This window comes from Schistocerca serialis, chromosome 4, assembly GCF_023864345.2.
Source record: "Schistocerca serialis cubense isolate TAMUIC-IGC-003099 chromosome 4, iqSchSeri2.2, whole genome shotgun sequence".
In the NCBI taxonomy this organism is placed as follows: domain Eukaryota; kingdom Metazoa; phylum Arthropoda; class Insecta; order Orthoptera; family Acrididae; genus Schistocerca; species Schistocerca serialis.
In genome coordinates, this window is record NC_064641.1 from 155,243,121 (window position 1) to 155,260,523 (window position 17,403).

A 17,403-nucleotide genomic window follows, 5' to 3' on the forward strand; every position below is an offset into this window, starting at 1 on the left:
ATCCCTCCGGTGTACCACGCTTTCTGCAACCAACTGACAGCTGCAAGTTCGGCTCAGGAATCTGGACCGGGACATGTTGACCCTCTGGCAGAGGAAGGTGATGTGGACAGTGAAATCAAGTAAACAGATATGCTCCATTATAAAGCCTCTTTACGTATCAGCATGACAAGAATTGCATTTTAAGAAATCTCGATATTTACAAACAACAACTTATTTATAGTCCGTAGATGAACGCACATCTGAACTATTAGACAGGCTCAGTACGTATCATTCTAGTAATTAACGACAATAATGCAATTATTTTAACCCAATTTGTGAGAGAAAATTGCGTAACGGGAGCAATAAGTGGAGACGCACATTTACTCTATCACTTTACGTTTATGTTTTAGAAAGTAATTGCAATTATGGAGACTAAAAGACAGCGTATTCCTTCTCAGGGATTCAACTTTACCAAAACGTTTATAAGAAGGGTAGCAAAACATGTTGATTTATACCACTTTACCTTTCAATATGAGAAAATTTCTGAGAGGAAGAATGATACTTCAACTTCTGGGAACCATAAAATGAATTTAATGTACAAGTAACTAAAATGTCTGTAGTAAACCTAATTATAATCTTTCATTTGTATATTTCATCGAAGTAATCACGGATTACTGTAAACTATACATTAAACGAAACGCAAAACCTTTCATTTCTCGGAAGTGGTAAAAACTGTGTTTACCACTTTGGCTCTCAGCGACTCATGTGTGGAACGACTATCCCGCGGGTTTCTCATTAAAAAATGAATGTTGTATACTTGGGAGAAGATCGTATTATCGCTGGTATAAGAAGTCGAAGCGACTAACAGAATGTGTCGGAACTGGAGGGTGACAGAATAGCGGCTGTGGCTTGCTGCAGCACACGTTGGAGGGGGGGGGGGGGGGAGGGGGGGGGGAAGAGATGAGTGAGGAGTGAGTGCTGGCGACAGGCCGTGGGGCCCAGGGCACACAATTTGCGAAGAACTTTTGGAGTTGTTTGGGGGAGGAGACCAAAGAGCGGAGTAGGGAAGGAGGGGAAGGGAAGTCGGCCGTGTCATTTGAAAGGAACCATCCCGGTATTTACCAGAAGCGATTTAGGGAAATCACGGAAAACCGAAATCATGATGGCCTGAAGCCGGATTGAATCGTTGTCCTCCCGAATGCGAGTCCAGTGTGCTTACCACTGCGCTACCTCGCTCGGTGGAGAACTTTTATCGATTTCTGATTTCGATACAGTACAGGAATTCGTTGTCCGGACGCATCAAATCAAACCAGTCTACTGACTGACGACTCAAAAAAAAAAAAAAAAAAAAAAAAAAAAAAAGAAATACGTGGGGTAGTGAGGCAGGCTCATTTCTTCCCGTTGCCCCTGGCTGGTACTGATGAAAGGGCGGTGGCTTCCGCCCACAGCTGCCATGCTGGGCGCTGCGCCTCTGAGACCGGCAGCCTTTGGAGGCCACGGCCGTTGACGTCAGCGGTGCTACGTGTTCTGCAGCGATGGCGATCCCCCAGGAACGGCCCCTCCTCTTCTCGCGCGGTGGCGGTGTGTGTGTGTGTGTGTGTGTGTGTGTGTGTGTGTGTGTGTGTGTGTGTGTGTGTGTGTGTGTGTGTGTGTGTGTGTGAGAGAGAGAGAGAGTGAGAGTGAGTGAGTGAGTGAGTGAGTGAGTGAGTGTGCTGTGTGCTGTGTGCGGGCCTCAACCCGGCGCCCTCGGACGGGTGCCTGTTGGCAGCTGGCGCTGCGGCGCCAAGTCCCACCAGGAGCTCAACATCGGTGGCGGCATGCACAGGCGGCATGGCTGTGGCATCAGGTCCCGCGGAGGACTTAGTAAATCTACATCTACATCCATACTCTGCAAGCCACCTGACGGTGTGTGGCGGAGGGTACCTTGAGTACCTCTATCGGTTCTCCCTTCTATTCCAGTCTCGTATTGTTCGTGGAAAGAAAGATTGTCGGTATGCTTCTGTGTGGGCTCTAATCTCTCTGATTTTATCCTCATGGTCTCTTCGCGAGATATACGTAGGAGGGAGCAATATACTGCTTGACTCCTCGGTGAAGGTATGTTCTCGAAACTTCAACAAAAGCCCTTACAGAGTTACTAAGCGTCTCTCTTGCAGAGTCTTCCACTGGAGTTTATCTGTCATCTCCGTAACGCTTTCGCGATTACTAAATGATCCGGTAACGAAGCGCGCTGCTCTCCGTTGTATCTTCTCTATCTCTTCTATCAACCCTATCTGGTACGGATCCCACACTTGTGAGCAATATTCAAGCAGTGGGCGAACAAGTGTACTGTAACCTACTTCCTTTGTTTTCGGATTGCATTTCCTTAGGATTCTTGCAATGAATCTCAGTCTGGCATCTGCTTTACCGACGATCAACTTTCTATCACCATTCCATTTTAAATCACTCCTAATGCCTACTCTCAGATAATTTATGGAATTAACTGCTTCCAGTTGCTGACCTGCTATATTGTAGCTAAATGATAAGGGATCTTTCTTTCTATGTATTCGCAGCACATTATACTTGTGTACAATGAGATTCAATTTCCATTCCCTGCACCATGCGTCAATTCGTTGCAGATCCTCCTGCATTTCAGTACAATTTTCCATTGTTACAACCTCTCGATATACTACAGCATCACCCGCAAAAAGCCTCAGTGAACTTCCGATGTTATCCACAAGGTCATTTATGTATATCGTGAATAGCAACGGTCCTACGTCACTCCCCTGCGGCACACCTGAAATCACTCTTACTTCGGAAGACTTCTCTCCAAAGAGAATGACATGCTGCGTTCTGTTATCTAGGTACTCTTCAATCCAATCACACAATTGGTCTGATAGTCCATATGGCAGTACGCGCAGTTCGGTCTCGAAACCGTGGCTTCTGCTGGGGGTGCCTACTCGTCTGGCTGGCTGACGTCGTGCTAGTCCTGTTGGCTTCCGGGGATTAAAAGCAATCATCAATATTCAGGCTTATTTATATGCCTCTGGTGCCTATTTGTTTCACTAAAACCTGGCGCCTCGTCCCATTGCCATAAGAAGAGCCTCACCCTGGCGTAGGGACATTGTACCACTCGCGACACGATTACCGCCGTGTGGCGCCGTTTACCGCTGTTCTCGACTATCCTCGCTTCGCAGTCCACTGGTGTGTCAGTTATTGTGACTCACGTGTCGCTCCACTGGTGACTAACGATACGCGGCTGTTAATGCTGTACGGCGCTTCCATGCCTTACTTTTGTTAAAGACTAATCACATTTCCGTCCAGAGAGTGGGTCGCGACACTACACAGCCTAACGAGCCTGCAATTTATCGTTCCGCGACATTGCTGATAGCACTGATCAGGATCTCACGGCTGTTACACGAATTTGAGTTGAGCTGTTGAGTTTAGGAGGGCCACGTTCAACGTCATGCAGGATCTGAATGGCCTCACGTCACTACCGCCAGAGGATGCAGACATGTTTGCTCGGCTGTGCAAGATACAGCCACGTCACGTACCTTCAGTAATGAAACGGACTTTTTGCAACGAGACAAGTGTCCACACAAACAGTATGACGATGTGTGGACTACCACCAACTGTCAATAAGGTGATCATTATATGACTTCCCCTGATACTGCAGCAGGACGCGCGCCCGCAGCGGTGCGCCACGTAACAGGAGTGGCACCATGTCGTATTTTCAGATTAGTCGCGCCTGTTTGCAGTTCCGCAGGGAGCGAACATTGCCAGATCGCATTCGTCGTGATCAAAAGGGCGCAGTACCCAGCACGATGATTCGAGATGTCATCGGATATACGATTCACATAGCAACAGTTTGGAAAATAGATGATACATTCCTGACATGTTCTCCCTGACATTATCTTTCAACAAGACGATCTAGGATCGCAGACCGCTCGTGCTGTTCCGACGAACGATATAAAGGATGTTCAACTGTTGTCCTAGCCAAAACACACTACAAATCTCCTCCCACTGAAAAAGTCTGTTCACGGGTTGTCAAATGATTGGTACGCCACCACTCTCTAGCCACTGCGTTTGATCAGCTCCGCCATGGAGTTGAAGCAGCTTCTGTCTTCCAAGCTCAACATCACTCGATGCCGCTGCGTGGGATTAGCCGAACGGTCTGGGCGCTGCAGTTATGGACTGTGCGGCTGGTCCCGACGGAGGTTCGAGTCCTCCGTCGGGCATGGGTGTGTGTGTTTGTCCTTAGGATAATTTAGGCTAAGTAGTGCGTAAGCTTAGGGACTGATGACCTTAGCAGTTAAGTCCATTAAGATTTCACACACATTTGTTTGTTTTTATTTCACTTGATGCCCAGCCAAGTACGACGGCAAGAGAAGTGGCAGCTCTGTGTACTAAATTTTTTTACTGTATACCAGCCTATAAATTTAATTACGTAGCCTTCTTGCTGTACAGTGTAAGCACAATAAGTAAAACTTCATAATACGAGTATTTCAAGATGGTACTAATCAACACGATGCTTCAATTTGGAAGACTAAGTTTCATTCGAATGCTGACAACAATAGCTCTGTCTGAATGGTACAGAGTACATTATTCCGAATTTTTCGTTTTTTTTCATTTTCCTGACATCACCAAAATACCTAATATCGCAATTTTTATCTGAACGTTGACACATGAGATGACCATTTGACCATCGAACAACATGTCGCAGACCTGGGACAGCCGACAGCTACGATAGGGGAACTGGTCGCCCCTGATGCCTAAAACCAACAGCAAATTGGAAATTTGTGGTAAGATCCTATTGGACCAAACTGCTGAGGTCATCGGTCCCTTGGCTTACACACTACTTAATCTAACTTAAACTTAACCTATAGGCAACACACACATACCCATGCCCGAGGGAGGACTCTAACCGTCGACGGGGGGAAGCCTTGCGAACCGGGGCAAGGTGCCCCAGACCGCACGGCCAGCCCGCGCGGCCCTGAAGTCAACAGTCACGCGCTCCGTCGAGAAAACATGGTAATGTTGCCCCGTGCGAGGTGGACTTGAGGGTGGCTCGCGCCCGGCTTTGATTTCGTGTTCCTCGCTTTATGTTTTTACGATCTCAGGTCTGTGCCCACAACCACAAGAATTCTCTAAAAATCTTCACTTGGCTAAGTCACGTTCTCAAACACGGCGAATCTTCCAAAATTTCGGTAAGCGGTTTTACAGCATCAAATAATGCTATGTATGCTAAATATGGCTCCATCGCTGTGAACTACATAATTATAGTGCAGAAGTTTGGGTACAGGACGGTAAAGTACTCTTCTTTCTGGCAAACCATATCTTTAAACCGTCCAGTAACAGAGTGTCGCTGACCTGTATTTCTTATTTATTCACAAACCTAAAGACGATATATGGAGATGTATTGCTGATAGTCGTATTCACCAAATAAAAAAAAGAAAAAGAACAAAAGAACTGTTTCGAAGACTTCGCACACAACGGTAAGGAGAGGTGGTCTACAGAGTGGTCCTACTGTGACCGTAGGAAAGCTGGACAGGACCAGTAATGATTAGTGAATAGCTTAGACAGCAAACAAAAGATTTTCTTAACTTTTATTTCTCCCAACTTACGAAGATTGGTTACAAATATTGTGACAACTAATAGAATCCAGCTCACAGAGTCCACAAAAAAGAGGCTCCCTGCACAACACTACGAACTATGGTATCGACTGGGCGGTGTCTGCATAGCGGTGAGTGGGGAGAGCCGCCGCCGCCGGCTCTCCTCTATTGCGGCGTGAGAGGGCGTTCGTGGTACAGAGCTGCTAGGGGCGTGGCTCAGCGGGCGTTTTCCACTGGGTCCACCGGATCCCGCACGACTGCTATCGGTGTCTCAGGGAAACTTGCAGTTCCGTTGTTAAGATTGGTTCAAATGGCTCTGAGCACTATGCTACTTAACTTCTGAGGTCATCAGTCGCCTAGAACTTACAACTAATTAAACATAAGTAACCTAAGGACACACATCCATGCCCGAGGCAGGACTCGAACCTGCGACCGTAGCGGTCGCTAGGTTCCAGACTGTAGAGCCTAGAACCGCACGGCCACTCCGGCCGGCCCGTTGTTAAGACGGTTGGGTGGTATGTTGTACAGGGCGAAAAAATGTTTTTTTTAGTGGGAACTCCTGTCTGAAAAGTGTGGTTTTTGACACTGAGGGTGTCAAAATTTGAGATGGTTAGTGTGAAAGTTTCTTTGTGTTGTGTTTGTCGTCAAAATAAGTTATGTAATTCCAACACCAAAGAAAGCAGGTGTTGACAGATGTGAAAATTACCGAACTATCAGTTTAATAAGCCACAGCTGCAAAATACTGACACAAGTTCTTTACAGACGAATGGAAAAACTGGTAGAAGCCGACCTCGGGGAAGATCAGTTTGGATTCCGTAGAAATGTTGGAACACGCGAGGAAATACTGACCCTAAGACTTCTCTTAGAAAATGGATTAAGGAAAGGCAAATCTATGTTTCTAGCATTTGTAGACTTAGAGAAAGCTTTTGACAACGTTGACTGGAATACACTGTTTCAAATTCTGAAGGTGGCAGGGGTAAAATACAGGGAGCGAAAGACTATTTACAATTTGTACAGAAACCAGATGGCAATTATAAAAGTCGAGGGGCATGAAAGGGAAGCAGTGGTTGGGAAGGGAGTGAGACAGGGTTGTAGCCTCTCCCCGATGTTATTCAATCTGTATATTGAGCAAGCAGTAAAGGAAACAAAAGAAAAATACGGAGTAGGTATTAAGATCCATGGAGAAGGAATAAAAACTCTGAGGTTCGTTGATGACATTGTAATTCCGTCAGAGACAGCACAGGACCTGGAAGAGCAGTTGAACGGAATGGACAGTGTCTTGAAAGGAGGATATAAGATGAAAATCAACAAAAGCAAAACGAGGATAATGGAATGTAGTCGAATTAAGTCGAGTGATTCTGAGGGAATTAGATTAGGAACTGAGACACTTAAAGTAGTAAATGAGTTTTGCTATTTGGGGAGCAAAATAACTGATGATGGTCGAAATAGGGAGGATATAAAATGCAGACTGGCAATGGCAAGGAAAGCGTTTCTGAAGAAGAGAAATTTGTTAACATCGAATATAGATTTAAGTGTCAGGAAGCCGTTTCTGAAAGTATTTGTATGGAGTGTGGCCGTGTATGGAAGTGAAACCTGGACGATAAATAGTTTGAACAAGAAGAGAATAGAAGCTTTCGGAATGTGGTGCTACAGAAGAATGCTGAAGATTAGATGGGTAGATAACGTAACTAATGCGGAGGTATTGAATAGAATTAGGGAGAAGAGAAACTTGTGGCACACCTTGACTAGAAGAAGGGATCGGTTGGTAGGACACGTTTTGAGGCATCAAGCGATCAACAATTTAGTATTGCAGGGAAGCGTGGAGGGTAAAAATCGTAGAGGGAGACGAAGAGATGAATACACTAAGCAGATTCAGAAGGATGTAGGTTGCAGTAGGTACTGGGAGATGAAGAAGCTTGCACAGGATAGAGTAGCATGGAGAGCTGCATCAAACCAGTCTCTGGACTGAAGACCACAACGACCACAACAACAACAACACAATTCATTAACATTCAGTGTAAAGTGGATGTACAGATCGAAGTTGTGACACGAGTCTTATGTTGAGGAATACGGTAGATCAATCTTAGAGAGTCGTTCTATCCGCAGTATAGCGTATCGGCAATGACGTCTTAAGGTTGCAGTCAAATAGGACAGACGAAGACCTAGCAGCGTCTCCTTTTGTAGGAGCCCAGTTAAGCGAATGTGGAAACGCGAGAGTAAGTACAGGCATGTCTCGGTGATGTTGGTAGGGCCCAACACATCAGAATGTGAGAATAATTTGGAACTAGGAATAATGTTCGATCTTCGAGAAACGGCCTTGCATCGCCGTAAAATTTCGTCTGTTACTGGGGATGCATTCTCATAAGAACGGTTTTGTCACGCACGCGAGCACGCTTGCAAGCGCTCGTGTGTGTGATGAGTGGATAGAAGAACGTGATACCCACGACGGCAGCGTTTTAGTCCGTGGAATTTGACCACTGATGGATGGATACTGTACTCTTGTTCGCCTGACCGTAAGAGATCGTGTATCTTAATTCACAATTCTGTCACGGTACTGGATCACATTAACAGATGTGGACCTGTCGGCATCGACGATTCGAATCTATCTGCTGCGGGATGGACTGGCCGCACACTTCGACGTCGAATGTCCAAAAAAGGAACGCTAAGCTCCTCAGACCACAAGAAGAGTGAACACCGTTGCTCCTGAGTTTTCGGACAAGTCCTCTTCAGGTAGTCCTGCGTTCCTGAAGGAAGGACATAAGATTAGGATTTAACGCGATGTCGACGACTAGATCACTATAGAAAGACTAGGAAGGAAAATGCACGCATCTATTTCAAAGGAATCAATCCGGAGATTTGTCTTCAGCGATGTAAGAAAACCACGGAAAATCTAACCGCCTCGAACGACCTCAACGGGCGTTTAACCCAAATCTATCTTTCTTTCTTTCTTTCTTCGTTCCTTCCTTCCCTCCGAAAATCTAAATCGGTATGGTGGAATGGGGTTTCAAACCACCGCACTCCTGAATGCGAGTCCACAGTTTCGCCACCGGTACCACCTCAACATTGTCCCCATACGTGACAGACGCTGCCATCGTGACCACAGTCTGGCAGTTTGTAAGTGTGGCGTCATTTCCATGACCACCAGACTTCGCTCTGTAGGTGGGTTAAATTCCAAATCCCTCCACGGTCTCTCTCGGAGTCACGACACTTGACACTGCTGATAATGACCTGTCCGTTACACTCTGCAGATGGTATACAACACCAGATTCCATCCTCCACTTTCCTTTGTTCGATAACTATACAGCTAGAACAGTACATGGCACTGTACGCGTTATGCTGAGAGAATGAACCACTGAGCTATCGTCTCACCTTACGTCCTGCCAACATCTATGCAAGCTGACTGCAATGTTCTGGTTCAGACTAATGACTTTCCGTTTCAGACTATGGATTTTGTAGCGATACTTCATCAAGAACACCAGACAACATTTATTCTAGGATACCTCACGGCTGAAGTTTCTAGCAAAAGGAAACAGCAACACGATAAAACGTGTCGTATTTGAACAAACGAATTGGGAAATGCCTAGGGAGGATATAAGAATATACAGTTGCAATCTGTTTATAAAGACGATTCTAAATAATAAAAACGCGAAGAAAACAAAATATGAACTCATGTTGGGTAGACAAGCGCATTTCATCACTCAAACTGATGGATAGAACAGTAGCTTACAATACAGAAAAATTTTACGGGTACACTGCGGTCTCTTTAAATGTTCTCATACCTTAGTAGATGAATCAGAAACACAGCTGCTGCATAAAAAAAAAAAAAAAAAAAAAAAAAAAAAAAAAAAAAAAAACACTGAGCAAAAAAAAAAAAAAAAAAAAAAAAAAAAAAAACACTGAGCAAGTAATGCCAAGTGAGGTATACAGACCTACTCGGGCTATGAATAAAAGATTTCCACCTGAAGATGGAGTTGTACGTGAAATGGTTCAAGCCGTAAAATGGTGCAATTTTAAAACCGCAGTCACAGCAGCGGCCAAGAGTTTCTGTGTTTAGGGAGCTGGGGGACGACTGAATGGATACGAAAAGAAATAGAATCTATTGGAATGCTTTTGAAAAACTAAATTGGGTTTTCAAAACGAAGTTTCAAGTGAGGCCGAAATGACGAACGTTTTAGATCCTTGACAATCCCCTCGCTTTGGAACGAATTCTCATACCGTCACCATTGGCTGTTACTAACAGTTATGATTTATAGCATGAGACATGGACTTCTAACATGTAAGCCTTCCAAGAACTGAGTATTGGTCAACAGGTAATAGTGAGAAACATGCTGGGAATAAGGATTAAAGACAGGAAAACAAAATAATGAATCAGGGAATAGATAGGATTGGAGGATGAGAATGTAGCAGTAATGAAAGAGGACACAAACAATATGGATGATGACTTTTAGGTTACTTTTGAGCAGTTCATATTCCACCAAACTTGCCAGTCCCCACACCTCTCCCAAGGGGGACGCAGGAAGAAGCACGATCCAACGTACAAAATATACAGGGAGATCCATTGATAGTGACCGAGCAATGTATCTCACGAAATAAGTTAAAAGGATATCAACTTCGGTTTTTTTAAAAATAGGAACCCCCATTTTTTATTACATATTCGTGTAGTACGTAAAGAAATATGAATGTTTTAGTTGGACCACTTTTTTCGCTTTGTGACAGATGGCGCTGTAATAGTCACAAACATATAAGTACGTGGTATCACGTAGCATTCCTCCAGTGCGGACGGTACTTGCTTCGTGATACATTACGCGTGTTAAAATGGACCGTTTACCAATTGCGGAAAAGGTCGATATCGTGTTGATGTATGGCTATTGTGATAAAAATGCCCAACGGGCGTGTGCTATGTATGCTGCTCGGTATCCTGGGCGACATCATCCACGTGTCCGGACCGTTCGCCAGATATTTACGTTATTTAAGCAAACAGGAAGTGTTCAGCCACATGTGAAACGTCAACCACGACCTGAAACAAATGATGGACAAGTAGGTGTTTTAGCTGCTGTCGCGTCTAATCTGCACATCAGTAGCAGACAAATTGCTCGAGAACCGGGAATCTGAAAAACGTCGGTGTTGAGATCAACATCGACTGCACCCGTACCATATTTCTATGCTCCAGGAATTGCATGGCGACGACTTTGAACGTCGTGTAGTTCTGCCACTGGCCACAAGAGAAATTATGAGACGATGACAGATTTTTTGCACTCGTTCTATTTAGCGACGAATTCACCAACAGCGGTAGCGTAAACCGGCGTGATATGCACTGTTGGGCAACGGAAAATCCACGTTGCCTGCGACAAGTGGGACATCATCTACTTTGGCGGGTTAATGTGTGGTGCGGCATTATGGGAGGAAGGACAATTGGCACCCATTTTATCGATGGCAATCTAAATGGTGCAATGTATGCTGATTTCCTACATAATGTTCTACCGATGTTACTACAAGATGTTTCACTGCATGACAGAATGGCGATGTACTTCCACCATGATGGATGTCCAGCACATAGTTCGCGTGCGGTTGAAGCGGTATTGAATAGCATATTTCATGACAGATGGATTGGTCGTCGAAGCACCGTACCATGGCCCGCACGTTCACCGGATCTGACGTCCCCGGTTTTCTTTCTGTGGGGAAAGTTGAAGGATATTTGCTATCGTGATCCACCGACAACGCCTGACAAAATGCGTTAGCGCATTGTCAATGCATGTTCGAACATTACGGAAGGCGAACTACTCGCTGTTGAGAGGAATGTCGTTACACCCATTGCCAAATGCATTGAGGTTGACAGACATCATTTTGAGCATTTATTGCATTAATGTGGTATTTACAGGTAATCACGCTGTAACAGCATGCGTTCTCAGAAATGGTATGTTCACAAAGGTACATGTATCACATGGGAACAACCGAAATAAAATGTTCAAACATACCTACGTTCTGCATTTTAATTTAAAAAACCTAAGTGTTACCAACTGTTCATCTAAAATTGGGAGCCATATGTTTGTGACTATTACAGCACCATCTATCACAAAGCGAAAAAAGGGGTCCAACTAAAATATTCGTATTTCTTTACGTACTACATGAATATGTTATAAAAAATGGGGGTTCCTATTTAAAAAAACGCAGTTGATATCCGTTTGACCTATGGCAGCGCCATCTAGCGGGCCAACTATAGCGCCATCTGGTTTCCCCCTTCAAGCTAGACGAGTTTCGTTCTTTGTAGTTTTTTCGTTTGACGCTTATTTCGTGAGATATTTGGCCCGGTCACGATCAGTGAGCCACACTGTATTGTCAGACGTTCTTCTCGATACATCCAGTATCTTCAACACCAGAAACGCTTCCTAAAATTGAGTTCATAAGATCGAAATTTTCATGAACGACAGTTATTTGTTCTGATAACGTGTGAAATGTGAGCTGGATTAGCGATTTAGGAGTCCGGAAACCACGCAGCGGAGTGTGCTCCTTTTTAGCATTATCCTCCGGCACGAGTGGAATATTCCGATTACATCTCCGAATCCGCCAAATAAAAGTGCGAAGGGAAAGACCCGAAGCAAAGCGATAGGGCAGGGCACACGTACTCAGCAAAAGATCGCCGAGAGGGAGGAAGGCGCGTGAATGGGTCAGTTCAATTTGCGCGAACGACCGCCGCGGTGGCAATGGTGGCGGCGAATGTGGGCCGAGAGCGAGCCGCGATTACGCGGATGGCAGTGATGGGAGCCGGGCGGGGCGGGGGGGGGGGGGGGGGCGGTCCGCGGCGTCGCGAGGCGAGGCAAGGCGCCGCTTACATATTCATGAGCCGCCACAGCCACGGCCCCAGACCGAGCATTTGCATTCCGGCGGCGCGCGGACACTCGGGAGACGAGTAGAGGCGAGCGGCGTGGCTCTGTCCACCTGCACCGAGGTCCGGCAGCTCGAGAAATTGCCGCGCCCAACACGACGCATGCCGGGGCCTTCGGGCGCGTTAGCTTTGTCGCGCAGCTTCACCAAATCAGTGCATATCATCGCAGCATTGACTTACATTACATTTTTTATCATTGACAGTATCGGTATCAGTATCGTGGACTTCGGCACCGACGGTACCGGTGTCGCCGTCAGCTTCAGCAGTAGCGTCACTAGCATCATTCTCAGGGTCATCAGCTTTTGCATCAACACCATTATGTCATCAGCAGCATCAGTCTCACCAACCTCATCATCGTCACAATCATTATCAGAAGTGTCATCATCATTAGCAGCATCAGTACCATAATTTGTAGCAGCACCAGTACTATTATCATTAAAGTACTCCGTCTTCAGGCCACGAGTGCCCTACCGGGACCATCCGACCGCCGTGTCATCCTCAGTGGAGGATGCGGATGTAGGGGAGTGGGGTCAGCACACCGTTCTCCCGGTCGTTATGATGGTATTCTTGACCGAAGCCGCTACTATTCGGTCGAGTAGCTCCTCATTTGGCATCACGAGGCTGAGTGCACCCCGAAAAATGGCAACAGCGCATGGCGGCCTGGATGGTCACCCATCCAAGTGCCGACCACGCCCGACAGCGCTTAATTTCGGTGATCGCACGGGAACTGGTGTATCCACTGTGGCAAGGCCGTTGCCGTACTATTATCATTAGCATCATGATTACCACCACCACCGCCATTAGAATCTACACCATTTGGATCAGTACCAGTAGCATCGTTAGTATATCTTGAATATCAGTACCTGTACCATTATAATAGCCATCACTATCAGCATACTAAGGATCAGTATCGCCATTCTGCCTCTACAGGCTAGGTCGTCAGCGCACAACTAAGCAGTGGTGATCGAATCTGAGGTAAGCCTGATCCAATACTGGTGTTTTGCGTTAAATTCTAAACCTCCCCGCAGTGCCTCATGGAGTGAGGGCATGTGACACTGTTAGTGACGAAACGCCCATCAGATGAGGGCGTTAAGGCCGACAGCCCCCTTCTTGCTATTCGAGACAAGTACGCTATGTGCTGGCAATGTGTTCGACCGTTAGGTTGTTTGGGAGGAGGAGACCAAATAGCGAGGTCATCGGTCTCATCGGATTAGGAAAGGACGGAGAAGCGAGTCGGCCGTGCCCCTTCAAAGGAACCATCCTGGCATTTTTCCTGGAGCGAGTTAGGGAAATCACGGAAAACCTAAATCAGGATGGTCGGAGGCGGGATTGAACAGTCTTTTTCCCGAATGGGAGTCCAGTGTGCTAGCCACTGCGCCACCTCCCTCTGTCGGGTTCGACCGTCTTTTCCCCACCATGGTACAATGCAAACAAATACCAAACCACAAACACCAATCACAGGAACACTTAATTGATGTCCTTAACTGCCAAATCCACATTTATCAAATGACAGGTGACACTACGTACAGGAAAGACAAACCTTTCAGTTTGGCAGCTGAACCTATTTCTCAGTGTCTCCCAGGCAACCGTGCCATACGATGATCACTCAATCAGTATTGCCACAGACACCTTCAATATCGCCGCCACCGTTGCAGCTACCGTCACCATCACAAACGGCCATCACCATCACAAAAGGCCATCACCATCATAAAGACCATCACCATCATAAATGACAAACACCAGTTTCATTGTTGACGACGTCGTTTTCTAATACAGATTTATTAGGTGTTATGGCGAAGTCCTAGTCATCTCTTTTTCTTGTACTTTTGCTGGTATCAATGCAGCAGTGAGTAAGAAGGTGCAGGACGCAAATGTTTTGCATTCTTTGTGCGAGAAAGTCTCAGTAGCACTATCGCATAAGACGACAACACAGTGGCTGACTATGTGATAATGATTCAGACAAGACTAAATGTGTCAGTTTCAGAGAGGAAACCCTATAAGCTACGGGGTCGAAAGTTAGAAGGAAAATGAGGAAACTTTAAATTTACTCTAGGTCTTCTAAGGCCAATAAGCATCTAAATAGCCACTTTTTTGTAATAATTTCTTTATCTGCTCAACATTTACAAGGCGTCACACCGCTGATATAGATTACTGTGGCCTAGATACGTTTCAAAGCACTCTCTGGTACGATAGACAATCATCGTCTGAGGAGGTTCTAGGAACGTAAAAAGTAGTGGCAATGAAGTGCTGCACTTATAGCTGCAGACGTGGTAACTTACGAATAAAACTTTATAAAGAACAGAAGGAAGGCTGTAATAGTAGCGTCTCGTCGACCTCGAGACCAGCAGAGACTGAAGGCGGCGCTGCGGTCGTCAGGCACCTGAGACCAGATGGCAGGGGCGCGTTTTTACTCTCCGCGGGACTCGAAACGGAGCCTCGCGCTCGTGCGCCCTCAGATTTACGGCTGCAATTTCAGGAGTAATCTGCGCAGCGACAATAGCGCGGCTGAGAGCCAGCCAGCATCCAGGGTTCTCAGAACAAACCAGTCCCCCCCCCCCCTCGGAAGAACACGTTGCCTGCCTGTCTCTCCCGGATCTTCCCACAGCCTTGTTGCCTTGTTCCGGCACGGGTGGCTTCCAAATCAGACAGTTTTTAGAACACTGTTTTACACTCTCTCTGCAAGAGTATCAGGAAACAGAAATTTAATTTCTGTCGTTCACCTCAGAAATGTAATATTTGGAGAGTAAATCATTGACAGGCTGAGATACGTACTGAGGTAGTGTTGGTCCTTCACAAATTAGATCTCTCATAAAAGTCTTGACCGATTCAATGCTAACTGTAGTTCTCCGAACTTCATTTCTTATAAAATAAATTTGACATAAAACAGAAATTTCCAAAACGACTTATGTGGTTTGTCACTGAATTATTAGGGAACAACTCCACCCCACTGAAAGGTACTACGAGAAGGTGTTACGAAATGACTAACTTTTAAAAATCAAATCCCTTGATATACGAAAGGAGTTAAAAAGCATAGAAAATGTACCAGATAATTTTGATTATCATGAAGTTCGTAGATCAGTGCCTCCAGTATTCTTCTGAAAATACGTAACTACCTTTAAAACATTCAGAAAAGTAGAACACCTTGGTATAATCAGGAAATATATTGACAACCTGCTATCCAAAAATTCAAGAAAATATTTCCACCTTAAATTACACCAAAATGAAATCTATCTTTAGTCATGCCAAGTCTTTATTACTGTGCTGCAGTTCAACATGACACAAATAGTGACAATTCCGAAACACTGGAGCTAGATATGGACGTGCAGCATTCTGTTGTGTGATCATACAGAGTGATTTTTTCCACCGTGTAAAAACTCTAGGGATTGGTCGATAAGAGGATACGAAACAAAAAAAGGTCTAATGAACTTATGTCTGGATATGCATGGTTTCCATGCTAGAATCATTTACTCAATCATATATAGCTACAGAGATTGCGGTCTAATAATTATCGCTGTACCATGCAGCCAGTTACAGTATTCATAATTTCCTCCTATCCTCATACGTCATGTCCTAGCTCCCTCTCTTGCCGAAGTAATCGGTAATATTAAATATCTTGCTGACTGACCTCGTAGTGGATGTGATACAGCGTCGTACACAATTGCTCCGTATTCGAATCGAGAGCTCGGCGACATGGTGTTGTCTTAGGGAAAGACAAATGGCAACGGGCGACAGGCAGCAAGGTTGTATCAGGAGACCTATCCCCGCCGACAACCACTACAGCATTCAGTGTTTCCAACAGTGCTTCACCGTTTGTCTGACACAGGGTCGTTTCAGGAAGCAGAAAATCATGAAGGACGTATCCGGACATCACAAAAAAATGGTTCAAATGGCTCTGAGCACTATGGGACTTAACTTCTGAGGTCATCAGTCCCCTAGAACTTAGGACATCACACACATCCATGCCCGAGGCAGGATTCGAACCTGCGACCGTAGCGGTCGCGCGGTTCCAACCGTAGCGCCTAGAACTGCTCGGCCAGCCCGGACACCACACCTGGAGGCAAATATGATTAACACTGTGGAAGGTGACCGCCTTGTCAGTACTAGGCAGTTGGCCCGCCAGAACAAGGTAAACCAGACGACCGTGGGGAACATTCTGCATGACAATTTTTACTATCATTATCACTTACAGCGTGTGCAGGGCTACCTAGCGACAGACTTTCCACATCGGGAGCAGTTTCATCACTGTTTTTCCACCAGGTAACCACGATTCCGGGATTTGTGTCATCCATCCTATCCCCAAATGAAACCACCTTTAGGCGGAGAGGTATGTTCAGCTTTCATGACAGTCGTCTGTGTGATAGTATGCAGAACCCCCGTCGTATGGTGACAGCGAATTTTCAACATAGGTCCAGCCGGAATGTGTGGGGGCAGGATAATTGGCAACCGTACTTTGGGACCAGTCTTCCTTCCACGTCGCCTAACAGGCAGGAACTACCAACGTTTCTTGCAAGGGACCTTGCCTCCCCTGCTGGATGAAGGACCATTGATGATTCGAAGGATTATGAGGCTGCTACATGATGGTGCGTCGTGGTCTTCATCGAAGAAACCAGATTCTGCCTGCACGCAGATGACGTGCGACGTAGACCTGGTGAGTGCTGTCTCGCAGAGTGCATTCGTTGGAGACATACTGGCCCCACCCCACGCCTTACGGTCTGGGGTGCGGTAAGCTACCGTTCAGCTCTGTTGGTTCTGGAGGGAACATTAATCAGAATTCGGTACTTGCAGAGTGTTGTTAGATCAGTGCTTTTGCCGTTCTTGCAACAAAAAGGTGACGTGTTGTTCCAGCGGTATAATGCCCACGCACTGTCCGTGAAACTCTACGCGTTTTTCAGGACTTCCCTGGTCAGCACGATCTCCGGAATTGTCTCCAATCGAGCGCGTGTGGGATACGAT

General features: G+C 45.9%; 1 protein-coding gene and 1 pseudogene across 1 annotated transcript in view; both read right to left on the reverse strand.

The window, feature by feature from the left end:
- LOC126473920 (netrin-1-like) overlaps window positions 1–17,403 on the reverse strand; it is a 549,144-nt gene that overhangs the window by 108,849 nt on the left and 422,892 nt on the right. The window lies entirely within an intron of this gene.
- On the reverse strand, window positions 13,091–13,208 carry LOC126475733 (5S ribosomal RNA; annotated as a pseudogene).